Here is a 17,042-nt window from a genome sequence, read left to right as displayed (position 1 = left end):
AAAGGTGAATTGTATGAATTAATGTATGTGGTGATATATCCACATGATATTATGATTAAATCCATGTCTAATCCTTGAATTCTACATGTGTTGATTGAAAGTAGGTTTTAACCTCAAGAAGGTGAAGTATGAGATTTTTCTTGTTTTATGAAGTTTATGTGAATACTTATTTGACGCTTTGAGAGTGAAGTGTTATTCATTATGATTAGGTTGTTGTTGTGGGCTGATTGAAAGGTTGATTTCACATAGTAATGGTTCTATGGTTGAAGGATTTTCCTCACCTAGTTGAACCAAAGGCTAAAGAGACTTCATAACTAGACCATGGATGGTGATGGTTGCTCATGCATGGTCTGTCGAATTATTCTAGTGAATTAACTTGGATTGATTGTAAAGGAAATCTTTCCATGAAACTTGAGTCAAAGTAGAGACTTAATAACTATCTTGTGGGATTTAGGCCTAGCACCGAGTGGATAATGAAATGAGATGGAGGTTCCCACCCAGTTGAGTCCGGGCTTCCAATATGGGAACTCTTACCTAGTAAAGTCTGGGTTTCCCAAAGTATGTCTAATGAGATGGAAGCCTTTAACTAGTGAAGTTCGGATTTCTAGTAGCAATGTCCGTATCCGATAACTACGTGCCCCGTTGGAAAGTTAGCTAGTGAATCCAACAAAGCGAATAAACCGGTTCTACCTTAGGCAAATAAACCAACCCTTGACAGTGTAGGTAACATCGAAAGGGATCATGTGATAGCTCACATAGTCCCATGTCGGTTAAGGCTATATCCCAACTACAACAAGATTAATAATGAACTAAGATATCCTTGAAGAAGCATCTCCTAGAGTTCAACCATAATGAACTAAGGCATGCTTGAAGAAGCATCTCCTAGAGTTCAAAAATAATGAACTAAGATCTATTTTAAAGAAATATTTCGAAGGAATTCAATATAAAGGGAGCTAAGATATGCTTAATGAAGTACCTCACAGTGTTCAAGAGTTTTAGGAGATGACGAACATGAGTGATGGCCTAAAGTGGTACTTAGTATGGGGTCTCATTCATGCCTTGCACAAGTATGCTTTGAGGTTATTATGAAGTGCTCCTCTTGTGTTGTGATGAGCTTTTTATTAACTTTGTTTATGAGTTCAAAGGCTTAAATGATGATGATGACCTAAAGAGGTATACTTAGCATGGGTGGGATTTATGGGGTCTTATCCATGCATTGCACAAGTAGGCTTTGAGGGTGTATATGAAGTGGTTCTATTATGCTATGATGATCTATATATGGGCTATGTTTATGAGTTATGTTTTCCAACTATCTCTATGATGATGTTCAAACTTGGCGTATAGCATGATTTATAATGAAATGTCCCTTTTAGCATGTTTTAAAGGTTTTTATGCATGACTATCATACTTGGTGCATTTTTGTGCCATTGCGTACTGATTAACGTATCAAGGCATTTCATCCAATACTACATGCCAATGATCATTCGTCAGTATAATAACCCAACTACGTGAGTTGGGGTTGATCCCACAGGGAGTAGTACTTTCTTTAAATTCAATAATAAAAGTACAATGACAACCTCTTCAATCAAACAATTCTTGCACAATTATTGTTCAAATCTTAAATTTCAGGTTTTACCTATCAATCCCAAATTTACAGTTGAACACAAACAATCAAATATTAGAGTAAAGCTTGGGGAATTAATCAACCTATTATTGAATTTGAACGAAGTAGATAAATGTTACTGCTCATAATGGGATAATTTGTTGTGGGTAGGACGAACCATATATAAAGTAACTTTCTCTCGAACAATTATCTTTTCTATGTTGAATTCTCTCGAACTTCAGCACCAATCGAAACAAGCCCAGCTCTTTACCCTCATCAAATCCACTCTTTCGAGCTGAATACAAAGGATGGATCACTTGTTTCACTCTCTCGAGCTGAAACCAAGGAAACCTAGTACTAAGGACGCTAAGATTGTCACATTGGTTCCGCACCTCTCTCTCGAGCAATTGCACAACACTAAAATTGACACACGAAGTCGTGCAATTCAACCTCGAAATGCAACAACAACTTAGACCCACTTCAAATTAACACCATTCTTTACAACTAACAAACACCCACTAAGTAAATTCAACAATTGGTTTCATGATGAAAACCCCAAGTGAAGGGTTTTAGCCACTCATCTCAAAAATGAGAGAATCAAAATCAATTATCACTCCCATAGTTGGGTACAAAATGAGGATTATAATTGAAAATCAATTGATAATCTCCTCTCTTACAAAATCTCTCTCAAAATCTTGCTAAAATAACTCACTAAACCCTTTGGTAGTGTTTTCTCTTTAAGTAATTCCTTCCTTGTATTCTGAATGCCTTTCTTTCTCTAGCCAGAACTTAATTTAAACAAGTCTGAAATGTCACTGCTTATGACCACTGAACGAAGTAAGTAGTGTGTCGTTGACAGATCGCCGAATCACCGATTGTTCTTCATCTCGCCTTTAATGTTCACTTTTTCTTGGTCCGGCTACGGTAACTTTAGGTGATCCAGATCGGGATCGCCGAATGACTCCGTGATTCTCCCTTTGTCCTTCCATCTCGCCCATCAACACTTGCTTGAACCTTCTTTAGCACCTTTGGCGATCTGGTTGTCCTTCGCCGACTAGATTGGCGATACGCCGAATATAGTTGTTGCTTGCTGAATTCACCCCAATTTAGCTTCGGTATTCTGTAACTTTAGGCGATATCTTGGCGGTTTGGCGATTTGCCGAATGATATTGGCGATTTGGCGATTCGCTGAATTACATCATTGATCATCAGGTTTTCATTTCTTTCTTCCTTGATCTTACCTTATTCTTTTTTTCCCAATAGTGTCCATGCTTTGTCTCTAAATCTAAATACCTGAGACTCAAGGATTTACATCAGTTATTGAAACAAAATATACATCCGAGGACACTAAATTTATCAAAATAAAGCCCTAGAACAGTCCTACTTGTGGACTCATCACCTACTTTCCTACATTTTCCCCAAGTGTAGGGTCCGGTGCTCGAGGTGATCATCATTGTGGCTAGAGCTTGGATTTTCTTATTCTCCAAACTTGTTGTTGAGTCCTCATGATTCGAGGACGGATGTTTTTACATTGTAGTTTCATTTCTGGTATTTCCTTTTCGGACTATGTTGTATGGGCTAGGCCCTATTTCATTCAAGAATTGTAATAGATTGCTATATTGAGACAAGTCTAGACTTCCGCTTTGTTTTTATGAAAATATTTTTAGGACTTGAAATATGATTTACTCTTTATTGTTGTATTCTTATGTTATGATATGCTAAGTGTCTTACATGGAGCCTTTCGGGGTTCTATGTGCCATGTTACATCTAGGGGGTACCCCTGGGTCGTGACAATTGTTTTACTCTTTATGTTCTATTTCTTATATTATGAGAGCTAAGTGGCTTGTATCGAGTCCTTCGGGGTTCTTTAGGCCATGTTACATCTAGGGGGTACCCCAGGGTTGTGACAAACATGGTAATTTGAGCACAAGGTTTCAAATGGTCCTAGCTACGTCAAGCAGAGTCTTGTTCATGAGTGTGAAGCATGCCACATTTATGAATCAGAGGCTACATGATGATAAAGAATCTCCACCTCTTTCATTACTCGAAAGTCGGGCCATAGAGTTTAACTCTATTAAGTCTCTCTCCTAATCCTTATCCTATGTCCTTCACAATATGTCTACTTGAAGGGCTTATGCTACAAGGAATGTGAGGGAGAATGTGGAAAAAGAAGCTCCTCCTCAAATTCCGGCCAATCCTTTAGCCGAACAAGTTACAAATACGGAGTTTCGATCGGCTTTTCAAGTATCGGCTCTAGCCGTGACGACCCAAGTCAATAGGAGGTGGTAGTCCCCATGAACCCAAATGTGGGTACGGCGGCGTCAAGAGTGTGTGACTCTACGAGGATGAACCCTCTGGAATTTTATGGCTCCAAAGTTGAAGAAGATCCTTAAGAGTTTATCCATGAAGCCTATAATGTACTTGCTATTATGTGAGTGACTCTGGTAGAGAAGTCGGAATTGGCCGCTTATCAATTGAAAGGTGTTGCTCAAGTGTGGTACAACTAATGGCAAGAAGCAAGACGGTAGGAGCGGGTCCCATAGAGTGGAAAATGTTAAAATCTTATTTTCTTGATAGGTTCTTTCCCCTTGAGATGAGGGAAGCAAAGGTGCTTGAGTTCATTAACCTTTGTCAAGGAAGTATGAGTGTGAGGGAGTATGCTCTAAAGTTCACTCAATTGTCCAAATATACTCCAACAATGATTGTCGATTCTAGAGCAAGGATGAGTAAGTTTGTGTCGGGTGTGTCCAAAATGGTAGTTAAAGAGTGCCGTACCACCATTCTCATTGGTGACATGGACATCTCTCGTCTTATGGTTCATTCCCAAAAAATTGAAGAGGAGAAACTCAAGTAAAAGTCTAGGGAGGGAAAAAGGGCTAAGACCGGTAGCAATAATTTCTCTCATGCTAGATCCAATGGACATGGTCATCCTATGTTTCGACAAGGGTTGGCAAGTCAAGGTTCCTCCAATGCTCCCCCTAAATTCAACAAAGATAGGGTGTCTATCCTTAAGCCTCAATGAGGTAATGGTGGTGGATCTTCATTTCCTAGGTCTACTTGTGCTAAGTGTGGGAAGAAGAACAAGGGTAAGTATCTAGCCGGCACGAATGGTTGCTTCATTTGTGGTAAGAGTGGTCACAAAATGAGAGATTTCCCAATGCTTATGGCTAAGGGAAGAGAGGGAAAGCAAGCTACTCCTAGTGGTTCGGGTTCCAACTCTCCCAAGAAAACCTGATTTTATGTATTTCAGACTCGTGGTGAACAAGAGGGTTCTTCCGATGTGGTTACCGGTATGTTGAAAGTTTTCCAAATTGATATTTATGCTTTACTTGATCCCAGTGCTACTTTGTCTTTTATGACGCCATATGTGGCTATGAGGTTTGATGTTCTTTCGGAAGAGTTATTAGAACCTTTTTCTGTCTCTACTCTTGTTGGTGATTTTATTGTGGCTAAGAGGGTCTATAGAAAGTGTCCCATTTCCTTATCCCATAGAGTTACTCTTGTTGACTTGGTAGAGCTTGATATGTTAGACTTTGATGTTATCCCTAGTATGGATTGGTTTCACTCTTGTTATTCTTCTATTGATTGTAGAGCTCGTGTAGTTAAATTTCAGTTCCCAAATAATCCTATCATTGAGTGGAAGGGGGGAAATTCTATGCCTAACAGTCAGTTTGTCTCTTGTCTTAAAGCTAGAAAGATGATTTCTAAGAGTTGTATTTATCTTCTAGTTAGGGTGAGGGATGTAGATTCCGAAACCCATACTCTTGAGTCGGTCCCCGTTGTAAGTGAGTTTTCGAAAGTGTTTCCTATTGACTTACCCGGTTATCCTCCCGAAAGGGATATAGACTTAGGTATTGACCTTCTCCCAGATACGTAACCTATTTCTATTCCTCCTTATAGAATGGCTCCGGCAGAACTTAAGGAGTTGAGAGAACAGTTGAAGGATTTGTTGGATAAGGGTTTTATCCAACCGAGTATCTCTCCATGGGAAGCTCCAGTTTTGTTTGTTAGCAAGAAGGATGGTTTATTCGTTTGTTTATTGACTATCGTCAGTTGAATAAGGTGTCCATTAAGAATAAGTATCCTCTTCTGAGAATAGATGCTTTGTTTGACCAACTTCAAGGGGAAAGTTACTTCTCTAAGATTGATCTTAGATCGGGTTTTCACCAATTGAGGTTGAGAGAAGAAGATATTCTGAAGATGGCTTTTAGAACTCGATATGGTCATTATGAGTTTTTGGTAATGTCATTGTGGTTGACTTATGTTACGGCGGCGTTTATGGATTTAATGAATAGGGTGTTTAGACAATTCCTTGATATGTTTGTAAGTGTGTTTATTGATGATATTTGATCTATTCAAGAAGTGAGAATGAGCATATTGATCATTTGAGGATCGTGTTGCAAATTCTTAAGGACCAACAACTTTTTGCAAAGTTTAGCAAATTTGAATTTTGTTTAGGGTCCATAGCTTTTCTTGGTCATATTGTTTCAAGTAAGGGTATTGAGGTAGATCCTAGAAAGATGGATGCGGTCAAGAGTTGGCCTAGACCTCTATCTCTTTTAGATATTAGAAGCTTCTTGGGTTTGGCCAGTTACTATAGAAGGTTTGTTGAGGGGTTTTCCTCAATTGCTTCTCCTTTGACATCTTTGACTCAAAAGAAAGATAAGTTCATATGGTCGGAATCTTGTGAGAAATGTTTCCAAGAGTTGAAAGATAGACTTACCTCTGCTCCGGTGTTGACCTTACTGGAAGGTACGAATGGCTTTGTGGTGTATTGTGATGCCTCTAGAATTATGTTGGGATGTGTGTTTATGCAAAATGGTAAAGTTATTGCCTACGCTTCAAGGCAACTTAAGGTCCATGAGAAGAATTATCCTACTCATGACCTTGAATTAGTGGCGGTTGTTTTTGCCTTAAAGATTTGGAGGCATTACTTGTATGGGGTTCATGTTTATGTTTTCATCGATCATAAGAGTTTGCAATATGTGTTTAGCCAAAAAGACTTGAATCTTTGCCAAAAAAATGGATAGAATTATTGAAGGATTATGACATGAGTGTTCTGTATCACCCCGGTAAAGCAAATATGGTGGCAGATGCTCTTAGTCGACTATCGATGGGTAGTATTGCTCATGTTGAGGATGAAAAGAAAGAGTTAGTTCGAGATGTTCATAGGTTGGCTCGATTAGGTGTTCAACTAGTGGACTCCACATAGGGTGCTGTAATGATTCATAATAGGTTTGAATCATATTTTATGATTGATATGAAGGCTAATCAAGGTCTTGATCTAATTTTAGTAGAATTTAAAGATGCAATGTTGAAAAAGGATGTTGAGGCTTTCTCCCAATGGGGAGATGGGGTAATTAGATATCAAGGTCGGTTATATGTTCTGAATGTTGATGGCTTGAGGGAACATATCTTATCGCAAGCCCATAGTTCTCGGATTCTATTCACCAGGGAGACACCAAGATGCACCGTGATTTGCAGGAGATCTATTGGTGGAAGGGGATGATGAAGGATATTGCGGGATTTGTGGCTAGGTGTCCCAATTGTCAACAAGTTAAGATTGAGAAGCAGAAACCGGGAGGTTTATCCCAAGGTATTGGTATTCCTACTTGGAAGTGGGAAGATGTGAATATGGACTTCATAGTAGGGTTTCCACGTACTCGGTGACAACATGACTCAATTTGGGTTATAGTAGATCAGATGACAAAGTCAGCTCATTTTATTCCCATCAAGGTTTCTTACTCGTCGGAAGGTGATGCTAAGTTGTATTTGAGAGAGTTCGTAAGGTTTCACGGAGTGCCCTTGTCCATTATTTCCTATCGTGGTACCCAATTCACTTCTCAGTTTATGCAGTGTTTCCAAAAGGGTCTTGGTACTTGTGTTAAGCTTAGTACAACCTTTCATCCCCAAACCGATGGGCAAGCGGAGCATACTATTTAGACTTTGGAAGACATGTTGAGAGCTTGTGTGATTGATTTTAAGGGTAATTGGGATGACCATTTGCCATTGATTTAGTTTTCCTATAATAACAGTTATCATTTGAGTATTCATATGGCTCCATTTGAGGCTCTATATGGTAAGAGGTGTAGGTCTCCTATAGGTTGGTTTGAGGTGGGTGAAGCTTCCCTAATAGGTCCCGAATTGGTACATGAGGCCATAATGAAGATTTAGATTATTAAAGAGAGGTTGAGAGCGGATCAAATTCGACAAAAGTCATATGTCGATGTTGAAGAAGGGATCTTGAGTTTGATGTTCATGACTAGGTTTACTTGAAAATCTCACCCATGAAGGGTGTAATGATGTTTGGTAAGAGAGGGAAGCTTAGTCCCCATTTTGTAGGCCCAAATTAGATTTTGAGGCGTGTTGGTAAGGTTACATATGAGCTTGATTTGCCAAATGAGTTGGCATCGGTGCATCTGGTGTTCCATGTCTCCTTGTTGAAGAAATGTGTTGGTGATCCGATATCCATAGTTTCCTTAGAGGGTTTGGAAGTTAAAGAGAATATTTCTTATGAAGAGGTTTCAATTGAGATTTTAGACCGGCAAGTCAGGAAGTTGAGAAACAAGGAAGTTGCTTCCGTGAAGGTGTTATGGAGGAATCATTTAGTTGAGGGTGTTACTTGGGAGGACGAGGCCGATATGATGTCCCGATATCCTCATCTCTTTCCTTCTACTCCTACTCTAACTTGAGGTAATGAGTTCCTCTTGGTTTGTTGTATGTTCTTGGAGTCATGTGTGTTTTATGTGTTTCCATGACTTCGTTATTTATGCATGTTCATGAAAAAACTCAAGTTTAGAAAGAAATGGCTTATATGATTTATTTTCCTCATGCTAGTTTGCATTGAGTATGAGTTGCCTATAGACTTCATGCGATGATTGTTGAACATGCATTAGATATTATTTTTGAGAATGAATTGCATAAAGGCTTCATGAGATTGTGTTGAGCATGCTTTTAGCTTGGATAAGGTAGTACCTCCTTGAACATGAGAAATGTTGAAATTTCATGCATATTGGGTTGTTAGATGTAGTTCTTACATGCAGATGATGCATTGAGTATTTTAAGCTTGGAGTTGATGTTACCTCCTTGATTATGTGCATTTTGATGAGTTGCAAGCATGATGGGCTGCTAGTCTTGTGTCTTTTTCATTTAAAGATATGCCTAGAATCTCATTCGAGGACGAATGATTCCAAGGGAGTGAAATTATAACACACCGATTCAAAAAGGACAAAATTTCAGCTTTTTAGATGTTGCAGGTGCCAGGCACTGAGGCCAACCACGGCCCGTGGGTTGGCCTCCGTTCCAAGTGATTTGAGGCCAAGGACCATGGTTAGACCTACGGACCATAGGTTAGACCACGGTCCGTGGTTCACTGTGAAAATAGTGGTTTCTGACCACCATCGACGATCGTGCCGGACGGACCATAGTCCACCCACAGTCCGTCGATGGGTGTCCGTAAGTCAGGGTACCTTTTCCAAAATCTTTGAACCTATCGATGGTCCACCAGGAGGAACCGTAGGTCAGACCACGGTCCGTCGACTGAGGTCCGTTGGTCAGGGGCTGATAGTTATTTTTTCAGGGTTAGTTAGGTCTTTTCCTAATTAATTAATTCATATACTATGTCATTTTTCCTAAGTATAGGACGTCTATATAAGCCTTTTTACCCCCAAATTAAACCCATTTACTTCATTTTTCCAAATTCCCAAAAGAAGATCAATTCTACTCCCAAATATTCTTTCTCTAGAAACTTGAAGAATAAGAAAAAGGATTCAACTAGGGTTTCAAGGCAAGGTTTCAATTCCTCCATTGAAGGCTAGCATTTGGACTTGAGGTATGGTAGTTTTCATCCATGAATCTCTTTCATTTATGGTGTCCCCAAATTCCTTTATTTCAAAAGGTGGAATTCCCCAATTAGCTAGGGTTTTCTTCAATTACCATGGTTTCTTTTGATTATTGATCTTAATGATTGAATTATTTTTAAATATGCATAAAATGATGATTTACAATGCTTTTATGATGTTTTCCCATATGAACCCATGAAACCCCCATGTTTTCCAAGTTGTGATCATATGATGTGGGTTGTTGATTATGAAATAGGACTTTTTATGAATTAATGCTTGAAGTGATAGAATCACATGAATATATGATATAATCCCTATCTAATCCTTGTTATCTAGACTTGGTGATTGAAAGTAAGCTCTTAACCTTGAAAGGGCCAAGTATGAGTTTATGCATGATCTTAAGAAACCTATGTAAACGTTTAAGCGTGCTTTGAGAGTTAAGTGCCAATGATGATGTTTGATATTGTTTTGTGAAAGGCTATTCTCATAAACACATACTAGCATGATCTGAAAGGTTTTCTTACATAATAAGGATTCTTAGGTTGAAAGGCAACTCTCACCTAATTGAATCAAAGAGTAAGAGCTATCCTAAAAAAAACTAGCTTGGATTGATTGTCCAAGGACATCTTTCCATGGATAATGAGAATAAGTAAGAAATAAATATTCCATGGGAATTATGCTTACAACCGAGTGGATATTGATGTGAGATGGAAGCTCTCCCGTTAGTAGAGGTCAGGTTTCTAGAAGCAATCTCTTGAGATGGAAGCTCCGTCGTTAGTAGAGGCCGGATTTCTAGTAACAATCTTCTTATCCCTTAAACTACTTGCCCCCGTAGGATGATTAACTAGTGGATCAACTTAAGCTTGAAGTTCATGGTACTACCTTAGGCAAGTAGAACAACACTTTTTGGTGTGGGAGACATCAGGGGATCATTTTACAACTCACATGGTCTCTATGTCAGTTAAGGCTACTTTTCCCACAACAAGACTAAAAGTGAACTAAGGTTACTCAGGGAGTATCTCATATCTGTTTAAAGATTTAAAGATGAATTAGCTTGCATTGAACATGATGTTATGAGTTATGTTTTTTAACCTTCTTATATCATGTTTTACCTGGTAAATTGCATGTAATTAAATGTCCCTTTTAGCATGTTTTAATTGTTTTTATGCATAGCTATAAAACTTGGTACATTGTTTTGTACTAACGCATACTCTTGCCTACATTTTCCCCAAATGTAGGGTCCGACAAACAGGTTTCCTAGTCTCGTGACTAGTGTTATTTCTTGTGATTTCCCTAGCTTGGTGAGTCCTCATGCTTCCAGGCCGGAGTTTTATTGATTCACTTTCATTCCATGTATTTTCCCTTTTGGAAATGATGTATGGGCTAGGCCCAATTTCATTCTATTGTATTAGATGGCTATGATGAGACATGAGTTTTAGACTTCCACATTTCTTTTATAAAGTATTTTGGACTTGGACTATTGTTTTACTCTTTATGTTCTATTTCTTATGTCATGAGAGCTAAGTGGCTTGTATGGAGTCCTTCGGGGTTTTATACTCCATGTTACATCTAGGGGGTAACCCTGGGTCATGACATTTATAAATGTCCTAAGATTTCTCATAAGTCAAGTAGAGTAGAGTCTTGTTCATGAGTTTGAAGCGCGCTACATTTATTAATGAGAAGCTATAAGATGTTTAGTAAACTCCTCTTTTTTCATCACTCTAAAATTTTGTGATAGAGTGTAACTCTATATGTCTCTCTCCTTATCCTTATCCGATGCTCTTTAGGATATGATCCCTCAAAGATCATATGTTAGAAGGAATGCAGGTGAGAATGTGGAACGATAAGATTCTCAAACTTCAGAAATTCCGGCTGATCCTTTGGCCAACAAGTGACTATTGTGGAGTTTAGGTTGCTTTTCAAGTATTGGCTCAAGCCATCACTGCCCAAGCTCACATGGAGGTTATGTTCCTAGTGAACCCAAATGTGGGTACGGTGGAAACTAAAGTGAGGGAATTCACTAGGATGATTCCTTCGGAGTTTCATAGTTCCAAGGTTAAGGAAGATTCTCAAGAGTTTATTAATGAGATATACAAGGTGTTGATGATCATCGCAGCGACACCGGTGGAAAAGGTAGAATTAGCCGCTTAACATCTTAAGGGTGTTGCTAAAGTGTGGTTCAACCAATAGAAGGAAGAGAGGGCGGTCGATGCAGGTCTTCATGATAGGGAACAATTTAGGGGTGCTTTCCTAGATAGGTTCTTTCCCCTTGATGTGAAGGAGGACAAGGTAGTTCAATTCATTAACCTTCGCCAAGGAAATATGAGTGTGAAGGAGTTTTCCATGAAATTTACACAATTGTCTAAATTGCGTCTAATATGGTTGCTGATCCAAGGGAAAGGATGAGTAAGTTCATTTCAGGAGTATCCGAGATGGTGGTCAAAGAATGTCGTACCACCATGCTCATTAATGATATGAACATTTCTCATCTAATGGTTCATTCTCAACAAATAGAAGAGGAAAAACATAAAGAAGGATCTAAGGAAGGAAACAAGGAAAGGATCGGTGATGATAACTTTTCACGATTGAGGTCTGATGGACATGGTCGCTCTATGTTTTGACAAAGGTTTTTTGGTCAAGGATCCTTCAATGCTTCCGGCCATAAATTTAACAAAGATAGGGTGTCTAACCCTAAGCCTCAAGGAGGAAATAGTGGAGTATATTCATTGTCTACTTGTGTTAAATGTGGAATAAAGTATGAGGGTAAATGCCTAGCCAGTTCCAATGCAGGTTTTGGTTGTGGCAAGACAAATCATAAGATAAGGGATTATCCCTCAGTTGCTAAATATGAAGGAGATAATCATCGACAGGCTCAACCTTACCCTTCTTCAAGTTCTAGTGGGAGTCATAAGCAAAACATATTTTATGCACTTCAAACTTGTCATGAGCAAAAGGGTTCTCTTGATGTGGTTACCGGTATGCTAAAAGTCTTTCATTTTGATGTTTATGCTTTGCTTGATATCGACGCTACCTTATTTTTGTGACGCCAGATGTGTCTATAAGGTTTGATGTTTTTCTGGATATGTTGATAGACGTTTTTTCTGTCTCTACTCCTATTGGTGAATCCATTGTGGCTAACAAAGTCTATAGAAGTTATCATGTCTCCTTATCCCATAGAGACACTTATACTGATCTTGTAGAGCTTGATACGTTAGATTTTGATGTTGTTCTTTGTCAAGACCCGAGTCTACAACCTGGATATGGACGACACTTGAGATCTATTATTAGTCCCCAAGCAAACCCTCATCGTGGTTGAATACAAGAGGAAAACTAACTTAAGAAAGATATAGGCTTAAAATAGAATTAGCTCTCAAAATATAACTCAACTTGAATATGTGCAAGTATTCATTCAATCGTTATAATAGTTTCCCAAAACCTCTTTAAAGTAAAAGTTAATACAAAAAGACTCCTCAACTCTATTTATCTATGAAGCCTCTATAGTTCAATAAGGATATTGGGACAAGACCCACATCACCCTAAAAAGGCTAAACTGAAATGAGAAAAATGGAAATCCTTTGTAATGCAAGGAGGCTCACCATAGCTAACTGGCATGTCAAATGATCTCAACAAAGCGCTTGTTGATGATCATGAACATCTGTATCTGCATCATTAGAAGATGCAAGTCAAATTACATCAGTACATTGAATGTACGAGCATGCAAGGAGAGCTGAAAGCATAGATAACGGGACTGACAAGACTAGGAAAATACTCATCTCAACTCAGCTCAATAACAAAAGATAAAAATGTTTAAAGCTTTAAAATAAACAGATACTAACTCAATGATGTATATAAACTACAATAAAAATATTTTTTACTCTTATTTGGGAGATTCTCTTATCGACAACCATCACTATGAGCTATCTGATGATACATCATCTCTCCCACGCTGCCAGAGCTGTCCTATACCTTGCTGAAGTATAGAACACATCAACTAAGTGGATCCACTAGCTTTGCCCAGAGGCACTAAGGATTCATCTAAAAAGTATTATCCTTTACCCATGTTGGCATGCATGGTTTATGAGGATTTTGAATTGTCTGAACTCATCTCGACATTGGTGCTCAATACTAGTCCCAATAATATATACTCATGCTCAAATGTGTAAAACATACTCTTTCTCTGGTTTGAAATAAATTCTTAACCTCTCCTCTTAAAAGAGGTAACTACTCTGAAACATCTTTGAACTCATAAAATCTTATTAGAAATCAAAGTTCCTATGTTCTCAGAATGATACTCTTTCTTTATATAAAAATGAAACACTTGGGAATACTTAGTTCCCTTAAACTTTACTAAAATTATCTCTTTAAACTTTCCTCTAAACTCAGTTTAAAACACAAATTTTGTCTTTAAAATATTCTCAAGAATTATAACTCGAAAATGGCTTCATGCTGAAATATAGACATGACCGAATCAACTCAAAGATCTCAATAACGATATAGAAAACTCAATACTCGAAACTCAACGAGACTACTCATCCAAGAATACTCAATTCATAGGGTTCATGCAGAAGTATATTCATGAATAAATCAACTCAAGAACCTCAATGCATAAAATATAGCAATTCAAAATTAGGAATAGAGTTTAAAAAAGGATCAGGAACTCAAGAACTCAAAATCAACTCAATAAAAGTTCTTGAACTTTTCTCTTAAACTCACTTTAGTATGGAATGTAAATTCTGACTTCGATTAGGACATGTAGGATCTCTCAAGAATTAATGGAGCCTTTAGGAGAAAATACATAGAGGAGAATTTATTTACGATTCAAAGGAACATATTTCGAAAGAAGCACGGAAAGAAAAATAAGCAAGCCACCCTGACGTATTGAGTGGCGCATCACCCCAGGGCTTGAAGTTTAGCAGTAAGGCCTTGCTGCACTACTGGCAGTTTGCGTAAGGGCCTTGTAACACCTCAGATTTAGGGAAGGTAAAATTTTTCATTTCCTTAGCCGATTCAGCGAAGTAGGTCAAAGAACGCCGAATGACTTGGCGATCCGCCAAGTGCAACCCCCTCGCCTTTTGGCTTGATTTCAGCATCCAGTGTTCTGGAACTTTAGGCAAGCTAAATCGATCTCACGTTCCATTCGTTGTTTCACCAAAGTGGACTCCCCATCGCCTAGTTGACTTAGCCCCCAAGCCAACCTACTATAATTTTCGGCGAGCTAAAGGCTCACTTGGCGAGTCGCCGAGAGGCCTTTGTGGAGCTCCAGCATGCATTGTTTTTCAGTTCGAAGTCACGGTCTTAAAAGTCTTTTCAGATTATTTTAATTCTATACAATGTCATTTTAACCATGCCTAGGACCCCTATATAAGTGATTTTAACCCCAAATCCAACCCATTCAAGTCATTTTTTTTCTAAAAACTCAAAAGAAGACCAAAGTTCTTCCTCTTCAAAATATTTCTCTCTCTAGAACTTGAAAAAGAAGAAGGGTTGAAGCTAGGGTTTAAGGTCAAGTCTCCATTCTCCAATCATTTGTGGGCTTTGATAGCAAGGTATATTATAGTTTTCATTCATGGATCCCTTCCATCTATGGAGTTCCCAAATTCTCCAATTTTGTAAAGTTATAATCCCCATTTAAGTTAGGGTTTTCTTCAATTTCCATGGGTTCTCTTCAATTTGATTAATTGTTTGATGAATTTTTATGCATGAATTGAAGTAATTGCATGTTTTTTAAGTTTAGTTCCCATGAATCCATGCATAACCCATGTTTTTTAAGCTATGTTAATATAATGTGGGTCTTGAACTATGAAAGATGAATTTATGAAAATATGCATGTCTTCTCTTTATGAAATAGATTTAAATGAATTTTGAAGATGCTTTGACTTTGAAGACATGATGAATCTTATGAATTATTGAAAAGAATACATGTTCATGAAAGTATGCTTATGAATTAAGAAAACTCATTAATGAGATTGTCTATATGTTCTATGAAACTTGGCCACATGACATGAATGAATGTGGGCCTTAAAAGCTATTATGGAAGGATCATGGACAGTGAAAGGTTTTCTCACGCATGGCTAAGGAGCTATCCTATGATAAGGCATGTGGTTACTACCCATGTCTCTTAATGATAAGATAAGTCGAGACTTAATAAGTACTCAGTAAGATTTATGCTTTTCTCCGAGACGATATTGAGATGGAAGCTCTTTCAGTATTGAGGTGGGGTTTCTAGAAGCAATCTCCTTATCCCTTACCTATGTGCCCCCATAGGATGATTGTGTAGATAGACATTAGCTAGTGGATCCACTTTAGCTCAGATTCATAGTTCTACCTTGGCAAGTAGGACAACCCTTTTCGGTGTGTGAGACACTGGGGGATCATGTTATAGCTCACATGGTATTTATGTTAGTTAAGGATAATTCCCACAATAATAATGAATTAAGGTTACTTCAAGAAGTATCTCACATGCGTTCAAAGATAGTTTTACTTGCATTGATCATGATAGTCGATTATCAATGGGTAGTTAAGGATAGTCGATTATCAATGGGTAGTGTTGCTCATATTGAGGATGGTAGAAATGAGTTGGTTTGAGATGTTCATAGATTGGCCCGATTAGATGTTCGGTTGATTGAATCCACAAAAAGTGGTGTTATGGTATATAATGGTTCAAAATCATCTTTAGTGACAAATGTGAAAGCCAAGAAATGTCTTGATCTGATTTTGGTGGAATTGAAGGAAGCCGTACTTAAAAAGTCTGTTGAGGCTTTCTCCCAAGGGAGAGATGGTGTGCTTCGGTATCAAGGTTGTTTGTGTCTTCCCAATGTTGATGATTTGATGGAGCATATTTTATCAAATGCCCATAGTTCTCGATAATACATTAACCCAAGAGCCACCAAGATGTAACGTGACTTGCATGAGGTCTATTGGTGGAAAGGGATGAAGAAGGAAATTGCAAAATTTGTGGCTAAGTGTCCTAATTGTCAACAAGTGAAAGTTGAGCATCAAAGCCGGGAGGTTTATCCCATTATATTTGTATTCCTACTTGGAAGTGGGAAGATTTGAATATGTTAAGCTTGGAGTTGACGTTTTTCCTTGGTTATGTGTTGTTAATGAAGCTGTATTCTTGATAAGTTGTTAGATCTATTCCCCTACCCTCCTTATGTTGTCTTAAATCCCATTCGACGATGAATCTTCCCAAGGGGAGATATTGTGACACTTTAGATTCGGAAAGAAAGGAAAATGTAGTTTTAGGGTTAGTGTATGTAACTACAGGTCCTATCTATGGACTGTAGAAGCCTCTATGGGCTGTAAATGTCAACCGTAGGAACTGGGGATTTTTTTTTTGAAGTCAAGTCCAGTACCCTTTTTACAGTTCACCAGGACGGTCCATCAACATATGTACAAGTCGTAGATAGGTCTCGTAGGTTAGCGCAAGGCTACGTTAAATTTTAAAGCTTAAAATTTGTTTCAATGGTTAGCATTTACGGTCCGTGCGAAGACCTATCAGTCGATTATGGGTTTCATCAAGTGTTTGAAAAATTAAGAGTCTCTGATCACTTTCTACGATTGACCAGTACAGTCCATTAGTTCCAAACCGTAGATGG

The sequence above is a fragment of the Solanum tuberosum genome, unplaced genomic scaffold, assembly GCF_000226075.1.
Source record: "Solanum tuberosum cultivar DM 1-3 516 R44 unplaced genomic scaffold, SolTub_3.0 scf00036, whole genome shotgun sequence".
NCBI classification, from domain to species: domain Eukaryota; kingdom Viridiplantae; phylum Streptophyta; class Magnoliopsida; order Solanales; family Solanaceae; genus Solanum; species Solanum tuberosum.
This window is presented reverse-complemented; position numbering follows the sequence as displayed.